This window comes from Phyllobates terribilis, unplaced genomic scaffold, assembly GCF_046119375.1.
Source record: "Phyllobates terribilis strain yellow unplaced genomic scaffold, ASM4611937v1 Scaffold_9__5_contigs__length_417890890, whole genome shotgun sequence".
Classification (NCBI taxonomy): Eukaryota; Metazoa; Chordata; class Amphibia; order Anura; family Dendrobatidae; genus Phyllobates; species Phyllobates terribilis.
This window is the reverse complement of record NW_027362769.1, coordinates 391,632,640-391,642,639: the sequence shown is the minus strand read 5'-3', so window position 1 is coordinate 391,642,639 and position 10,000 is coordinate 391,632,640.

Here is a 10,000-nt window from a genome sequence, read left to right as displayed (position 1 = left end):
GTATACTGGCGCCCCCCTCCCACATGGTCCTCCATACAGTATACTGGCGCCCCCCTCCCACATGGTCCTCCATACAGTATACTGGCGCCCCCCTCCCACATGGTCCTCCATACAGTATACTGACGCCCCCCCCACAGTCCTCCACACTGTATACTGACGCCCCCCCCACAGTATACTGACGCCCCCCCACAGTCCTCCACACAGTATACTGACGCCCCCCCCACAGTCCTCCACACTGTATACTGACGCCCCCCCCACAGTCCTCCACACTGTATACTGACGCCCCCCCCACAGTATACTGACGCCCCCCCCACAGTCCTCCACACAGTATACTGACGCCCCCCCCCACAGTCCTCCACACAGTATACTGACGCTCCCCCCCACAGTCCTCCACACAGTATACTGACGCTCCCCCCCACAGTCCTCCACACAGTATACTGACGCTCCCCCCCACAGTCCTCCACACACTATACTGACGCGCCCCCCCACACTATACTGACGCTCCCCCCCACAGTCCTCCACACACTATACTGACGCGCCCCCCCACACTATACTGACGCGCCCCCCCCCACAGTCCTCCACACACTATACTGACGCGCCCCCCCCACAGTCCTCCACACAGTACACTGACGCGCCCCCCCCACAGTCCTCCACACAGTATACTGACCCCCCCCACAGTATACTGACGCCCCCCCACACAGTATACTGGCACTCCCCGCCCCCCACATGGTCCTCCATACAGTATACTGGCGCCCCCCCCACAGTCCTCCACACTGTATACTGACGCCCCCCCCCACAGTCCTCCACACTGTATACTGACGCCCCCCCCCACAGTCCTCCACACTGTATACTGACGCCCCCCCCACAGTATACTGACGCCCCCCCCCACAGTCCTCCACACACTATACTGACGCTCCCCCCACAGTATACTGACGCCCCCCCACACAGTATACTGGCACTCCCCGCCCCCCACATGGTCCTCCATACAGTATACTGGCGCCCCCCTCCCACATGGTCCTCCATACAGTATACTGGCGCCCCCCTCCCACATGGTCCTCCATACAGTATAGTGGCGCCCCCCTCCCACATGGTCCTCCATACAGTATAGTGGCGCCCCCCTCCCACATGGTCCTCCATACAGTATAGTGGCGCCCCCCTCCCACATGGTCCTCCATACAGTATAGTGGCGCCCCCCTCCCACATGGTCCTCCATACAGTATAGTGGCGCCCCCCTCCCACATGGTCCTCCATACAGTATAGTGGCGCCCCCCTCCCACATGGTCCTCCATACAGTATAGTGGCGTCCTCCTCCCACATAGTCCTCCATACAGTATACTGGCGCCCCCCTCCCACATAGTCCTCCATACAGTATAGTGGCGTCCCCCTCCCACATAGTCCTCCATACAGTATAGTGGCGTCCCCCTCCCACATAGTCCTCCATACAGTATAGTGGCGCCCCCCTCCCTACATAGTCCTCCATACAGTATACTGGCGCCCTCCTCCTCACATAGTCCTCCATACAGTATACTGGCACCCTCCTCCTCACATAGTCCTCCATACAGTATACTGGCGCCCCCCTGCCACATAGTCCTCCATACAGTATAGTGGCGCCCCCCTCCCACATAGTCCTCCATACAGTATACTGGCGCCCTCCTCCTCACATAGTCCTCCATACAGTATACTGGCGCCCCCCTGCCACATAGTCCTCCATACAGTATAGTGGCGCCCCCCTCCCACATAGTCCTCCATACAGTATACTGGCGCCCCCCTGCCACATAGTCCTCCATACAGTATAGTGGCGCCCCCCTCCCACATAGTCCTCCATACAGTATAGTGGCACCCCCCTTCCCACAGTATACTGGCCCCCCTCCCACACAGTCCTCCATACAGTATACTGATTTTTATCCTCTGTTAAATTACACATATAAATCAGGCCATTGGACCAGGTGCTTTTACATAACACAATATAATATTGCACTAATTTTTAAATTAATCATATTTTATAAAGAAAAACTTCTTCAATTGTAGACACTTTAATAAATATCAAGGTTGGTCGGCGACTTTGTCTAAGCTTTGAACTTTGACCCTCTGTGTATTTGAATTTGACATCTCTGGCTGTAAAGGGAACCTGTCAGGTCCTATCTACTATCTACACTGCCCCCATAGCGTTGTTAGCAGTGTTGAGCATTCCGATACTGAAATATCGGGTATCGACCGATATTCGCTGTATCGGAGTTCCGATACTTTTACAATATCGAATACCGGAATCGGAAGTTCCCATAATGCCTGCGCTCTGCAGTGTCTCTGAAAGATGACAAGCTGGATGGCAGCGCTCAGCTGCGATCCAGCCTGTCATCAGAATGCCATCCCAGCGTGGGAGAATTCTCCTGCTCAAGCGCTGACATTACATTATCTCCCTTACATTACAATTAAATGGAATAGCAGGAATTAATATTTTTTTAAGACGTTAATGCCACAGCCATGGTGGTTGTGGCATTACAGTGGTTGCCCAAATCGATGGGAACAGTGCCAACAGTGAAACATGAAAAGCCGGCAATTCATCAGCGGCATACACCGGTACCCGACAATTTAAAACAGAAAGAATAGAGCTTCACACATAGATTAGATAGATAGAAACATGTCAGTCACATATATATGAAGTACTGTGATAGTGTTGGTTACTGTACTTGTCATTTAGTGTTAAAATAAAGGATTTATTAAAAAAAAAAAATTGGCATGCGGTTCCCCGTAATTTTAGTCTCTAGCGGAGGTTAAGCAGACGGCTGGGGCAGATGTTTAAAGCCTGGGAAGGGGGTAATACCCACGGAGCTTCCCAGGCTACTAATATCAGCCCCCAGCGGAATACCTAGCCTTTACTAGCTATTAAAATGGGGGACCCCCCAAAAAAATGACGTGTGGTCCCCCCTATTTTAATAGCTAGCAAAGGCTAGGCAGACAGCTGGGGGCTGATATTAATAGCCCAGGAAGGGTGCCATGAATATTGGCCCCCTCCCAGGCTAGAAACACCAGCCGTCAGCCGCCCCAGAAGTGGCGCATCCATAGGATGCGCCAATTCTGGCACTTAGCCTCGCTCTTCCCACTGCCCTGTAGCGGTGGCAGGGGGTAATAGGGCTGGGGTTGATGTCAGCTTATAATGCCAGCTGACATCAAGCCCAGGTTAGTAATGGAGAGGCGTCTATAAGACACCCCCATTACTAACCCCATAGTCAAAGTTAAAAAAAACACTGAGCACTGTTCCCATCGATTTGGGCAACCACCTCCCCCAATACATTCTACATTATTCTTAGTTGTTTTCCTTCATGCAGAATTAACCTACAAGGAAAGAAAGGGTTTATTTTCATTCCGATATTTGTGTCCCATTGACTTGCATTGGTTTCCGGTATCGGAATCGGCGATATCCGATACTTTTTGAGTATCGGCCCGATCCGATATTTCCTGATATCGGAAGGTATCGCTCAACACTAGTTGTTAGTGATGCAATGTGCATCACTAACAAGCTTTTTTGCTTGTGTTTGAATATTGCTCCCGGCAAGCAGTATTATTGTGGAGTGCATGCGCATTTCTACATGTCCGGCGCTGGTCCCGCGCCTGCGCAGTGAGGCTGTGCGGCTGCTCATGGGCCACTGCTCTATACTCGCCCACTAGGCCAAAATTTGCCAGCCAGCCCCTGCTGAGACGTCTCCGCAGAGGACACCGGAGCTGCGGGGGCTCGGAGAGAGGCAAGTATTGTGTATACACACAACAGTATCACTGTGCTTGATTGGCAGCAAACTCGCCTGACCTTAACCCCATAGAGGATCTATTATAGAGAATCTATGGGGTATTGTCAAGAGGAAGATGAGAGACCCCAGACCCAACAATGAAGATGACGCGCCCCCAGGGCTGTGGGGGTACTCGGGGCCGGGCCGGTGGACGCTGAGAAAAGGGATATGTCACAGCGGCTGGCCCGGCTAGTGGCCCAGGGCGGTCAACAAAAAAGGGAATGTTATTTATATGGGGTTTGTAGTTTTAGAAAGTGTTCGTGACACCACCTGTGGTACCTGGTAAGGATTACCAGCGCTGCTGCAGTCCTCCGGGGGTGATGGGATGGCAGCTGGGATGTTTCTGCTCCCCACAGGCGGAGCAGGCCCCTGGGGCAGTGTAGGTGCAGATGGTGGTGATGCTGGGCGTTGTAGTGCAGAGGGAGAGATGGCGCAGCTGAAATAACTGACGGAGGCAGTGCAGTGCAGTCATCCGAGTTTTTACTCACAGTTCTCATGTAAGTTCCACAGGTACACTGCGCGGGTGGCAGCCTCCCACGTCACGCTGCGTCTACCAGACCGGGGGTTCAGCTCTTCCTCAGATAGGTCAGGAGCACTTGACAGAACCCCGCTTTCTTATGTTCCTCACTAGACCGACTTCTCACGCTGGTTCGTCTTCTCCCTCCTGCCCTGCGCTTCCCCACACTCAGCCCCACTCGGGTGCTCTGAAGTCCCTCTGGGCAACCTTGAGTTCCCGGACCTACTTGACCTTCACGGTGACTAGGATGAGGCTGTGGCAACTGCACTATAAAAGTCAGAAGCCTTCGGTTTTTCCAGCCGAGATCTGGAGTAACACAGCTGGTCCAGGGGCCGGTCCCCTTCTTGCGGCCTACGATCCCTCTGACACCTGGCAGATTTGGGGCGTACGGGTGCCGTCCTGCACTCGCCGTACCCCCTCGGATCCCTTCTATAGAACGGAGCCTTCCTCCTCTGCTCCCCTCCTGGGCCTCTATCACTAGGCCCACTTGTGGAGCAGAGCCTCTGCTCCCTAACTGTTCTCCACTGACTAATCTGCCACCCTAAGATAGCTTCCCTTTATATACCTCCTACAATGGTGCTCCCCTACTCTACTTCCTCCACCTGCACCCACTACTGGTTCCCCCTACCTTTGGTTCCCCCCACTCCAGCCAGAGACAGGGCTCAGCAGGAGACACATTGCATCTTGCCCTTCCAGCCGGCCTGGAGCAGTGTAGTGTTGGATGCAGGTGTTGGGGTCCCGGGCAGCACTCCCTCCTTACCTGAGAGAAGGAGACACCACACCTCTGGGTGAGGTGCAGTACCTCTGTGTCGACTGAACCCTCAGGGGCGCCACACTGACGAGCTGAAGGCTGCTATCAAAGCCACCTGGGCTTCCATAACACCTCAGCAGTGCCCAGGGCCGGTTTTAGATAAATTGGGGCCCTGGGCAAAATTCAAAGTGGGGGCCCCCAATCCTGAAATATTCCGCCAACACCACTGTTAGGTATCCTTCACATGTCCGTCTAAAACACGTATGTGTTACATCGGTGCCGGTGTCATAATAATAATCTTTATTTTTATATAGCACCATTAATTCCACAGCGCTTTACAGACATTATGGACACTGTCCCCATTGGGGCTCATATCTGCATTCCCTATCAGTCTTTGGAATGTGAGAAGAAACTGGAGAATATGGGGGAAACTCACGCAAACACGGGGAGAACATACAAACTCCTTGCAGCGGTTGTCCTTGGTGGGATTTGAACCCTGGACCCCAGCGCTGCTGTGCTAACCACTGAGCCACCGTGCTGCCCACCAGTCAGTCAGTGTTTTCAATCAAGGGTACATGTGACATCTGTGAAAAAAAATGTCACACGTACGGATGCCACACGTAGCGGAAACACGGTCGTGTGAAGGGGCCATAAGTCAAAGAATAGAAAACAGGAGCAGAATTGCCGTCTCTTTGTACGTCCTGCCTCACAAATAGCAGAATAAAAAGCAATTTAAAAAAGTCCTATATGTCCCCCAGACTCCCCTACTAAATCCCCTCTGGCTCCAGTGCCGATGCTCCGGGGTCCCTGCCGGTCATTATTCACTTTGCAGCTATAACAGAAGGTCCAATCACAAGATCACCGCAGCCAAGATTGGCAGAGACCCCCGGAGCATCGGTGCTGGAGCCGCGGGGGATTCATCATTTCATGCTAATTATTTTTACACTGTCAGAAACCCCCTGTAGGGTCTTGTTTACACACAGCATTTTTGCTGCGGATTGTTCTGCATCAAAAAATAGAGTGTTCTCAGGAAAAATTCAGCGTTTTTGCAGCATTTTCACTTGCAATTTTTTTGCCATTCATTTGAATAAGGAAAAAAAAAAAAAAAAAAAAGCTGAAAGAAATGACCTGCAACAGATTAATAAAAAAAAATAGCCTGTCTGGTCGGCCGCCTGCCTGGTCGGCCGCCTGCCTGGTCGGCCGCCTGCCTGGTCGGCCGCCTGCCTGGTGTACTGGGATAGTTTGGAATAGTATTAGTAGACTGCACTATTCCATACAATAGTATGTTAAGCCCTATTCACACTGTGCTTCTGCGGTGCGTCCGGGGGCTTCTGCACGAATCCCCCTAAAATAGGATTCACGACCCCTCCCTCGACACTGCTGGAGGAGAGGGAGAGACCCGTCAGGGACTACAGAGGATGGACAACATTATTCACTGTAAGTAATGCTGTACACCCTCTGTGCACTTCATAAATGGGCTGCAGAAGCTGGGGGCCTCCTTTGTGGGTGGGGCCCTAGGCATTTGCCTTGTTTGCCTGCCACTAACCGTGCCACAGGCTGATCGCCTCCATGCCACATTGATGCAGTAATTGATGCACAAGGAGCCGCGACCAAGTATTGAGGCATTTACTGAACAGACATTTCGGATTTTAAAAACATTTTTCAAGCTGTTGTTATAAAGTATTCTAATTTACTGAGATAATGACTCTTGTGTTTTCATTGGCTGTAAGCCATAATCATCAACATTAACAGAAATAAACACGTGAAATAGATCCCTCAGTGTGTAATGGCTCTATACAATAGATCCCTCAGTGTGTAATGGCTCTATACAATAGATCCCTCTGTGTGTAATGGCTCTATACAATAGATCCCTCTGTGTGTAATGGCTCTATACAATAGATCCCTCTGTGTGTAATGACTCTATACAATAGATCCCTCTGTGTGTAATGACTCTATGTAATAGATCCCTCTGTGTGTAATGACTCTATATAATAGATCCCTCTGTGTGTAATGACTCTATATAATAGATCCCTCTGTGTGTAATGACTCTATATAATAGATCCCTCTGTGTGTAATGACTCTATATAATAGATCCCTCTGTGTAATGACTCTATATAATATAGGAGTTTCACTTTTTGATGATATTCTTATTTTGTGAGATGCTCCTGTATGTACAGTTATTTTTTTCCACAAAAAAATGCTTCAGCAGACGGTATCACACAGGAGAGGATTAGATACACGGCTCAGCAGACAGTATCACACAGGAGAGGATTAGATACACAGCTCAGCAGACAGTATCACACAGGAGAGGATTAGATACACGGCTCAGCAGACAGTATCACACAGGAGAGGATTAGATACACGGCTCAGCAGACAGTATCACACAGGAGAGGATTAGATACACGGCTCAGCAGACAGTATCACACAGGATAGGATTAGATACACGGCTTAGCAGACGGTATCACACTGGAGAGGATGAGATATACGGCTCAGCAGACGGTATCACACTGGATAGGATTAGATACACGGCTCAGCAGACGGTATCACACTGGATAGGATTAGATACACGGCTCAGCAGACGGTATCACACTGGATAGGATTAGATACACGGCTCAGCAGACGGTATCACACAGGAGAGGATTAGATACACGGCTCAGCAGACGGTATCACACTGGAGAGGATTAGATACACGGCTCAGCAGACGGTATCACACTGGATAGGATTAGATACACGGCTCAGCAGACGGTATCACACTGGATAGGATTAGATACACGGCTCAGCAGACGGTATCACACTGGATAGGATTAGATACACGGCTCAGCAGACGGTATCACACTGGATAGGATTAGATACACGGCTCAGCAGACGGTATCACACTGGATAGGATTAGATACACGGCTCAGCAGACGGTATCACACTGGATAGGATTAGATACACGGCTCAGCAGACGGTATCACACTGGATAGGATTAGATACACGGCTCAGCAGACGGTATCACACTGGATAGGATTAGATACACGGCTCAGCAGACGGTATCACACTGGATAGGATTAGATACACGGCTCAGCAGACGGTATCACACTGGATAGGATTAGATACACGGCTCAGCAGACGGTATCACACTGGATAGGATTAGATACACGGCTCAGCAGACGGTATCACACAGGATAGGATTAGATACACGGCTCAGCAGACGGTATCACACAGGATAGGATTAGATACACGGCTCAGCAGACGGTATCACACTGGATAGGATTAGATACACGGCTCAGCAGACGGTATCACACTGGATAGGATTAGATACACGGCTCAGCAGACGGTATCACACTGGATAGGATTAGATACACGGCTCAGCAGACAGTATCACACAGGATTAGATACACGGCTCAGCAGACAGTATCACACAGGATTAGATACACGGCTCAGCAGACAGTACCACACAGGATTAGATACACGGCTCAGCAGACAGTATCACACAGGATTAGATACATGGCTCAGCACTTACCTGCAGTGATCTCCTCAGACTTCACCATCAGTCAGAGCCTCAGGGTCTAATAAAGGTCCCATCACCCTCACCTGAGTCATACTGAGGCATCATGGGAAATGTAGTCCTGAGAGGACGGCACAGTTCTAGAATTTCGTGGTGATATACGACGTTTCCAGCAGACGCTTCTCTGGGATCGGGGGCTCCTCCGGGATCGGGGGCTCCTCCGGGATCGGGGGCTTCTCCGAGATCGGGGGCTCCTCCGGGATCGGGGGCTCCTCCGGGGCCGTTCTCGCTGTTCTTGTGAAACGATTTTTGCTGCCCTGTGATTGGACGGCGCCCGGTCCGGGGCAGATCCCACCAGGAGACCTGACGGCTCTGACTGATCTCCCACCAGGAAATTTCTAAAAAAACGCTCAAAAGTCCGAACATCTGAGCAGCGAAGAGATTTAATAATAGAAATGAATAGAAAGTGACATTCAAGTGATTTTTAATTGATTTTTATTGTGAACATCTCCAAAAACCTCCTCCAGACCTCCGCGTGCAGATACCCTAAGTACCGGGAGATTCTGATGATCCTTCCATTCTAGGATCCAGAAGTCATGCGGATCACTTATATAATGAACGCAGACATCCTGGAGGGTCCCGTGATATTATATATACCAGCGTCTCAGGGGTCAGCCACACTTATCTCTGGGGTATGGGGTGGGCACCGTTAGGCCGGGGTCAGACGAGCTATGTGCCATCAGATGTTATCATGGACAGCACTTGTCCATATAACACTATGGTCTGAACGAGCCCTTAGGCCGTGCGCTCACGATGAGGTTTTGGTGCATTTTCCTTTTATCTTCTTGACCCTCACCTTCTCGATACAGACACTAAAAGTTCTGGTGGAGTCTTCTTCACAGGACCCGTCAGGCCTTCAGAGCCTCCACCACTAACTAGGCCTCGGGACGTCATGATGGGACCTGTGACCTAGGTGGCACCGGACCTGCTGTGACAGACGACACCACCAGACCGGTGGGGACAAAGCAGCGCGGAGAAGATGAGGGCCGGGAAGTGGGGAGAATTATTTTTTTTTCACGCTAGGTTTTTTTTCTCCTCTAGGGTTTGTAGAAAGCTTGGAGCTTAATAAACCACATTCAATTTACTGGACAACTTTGGACAAATCTGAAAATTAAATATTTGTCCTATTTGCTTATTATTAATCTATAACTGTCCATACATTGAAGTTCCAGTATTTAAATAGTTAATAGATCACTCCAGGGACAGTACAGAAAAGGTCTCCGTCATATACACACTTACCAGCATGGGTGGCATGGGTGCGACAGCAAGGATTGACTTCATCTCCACTCCAGATTGATCATCAATCGCACCTCGGATTCCCCAAACGCTGCCACCACTCACCGAGCAAATAGGAAGACAAGTCACAGAATGCACACGGCCCCCGACAGTCAAAGTCTTAC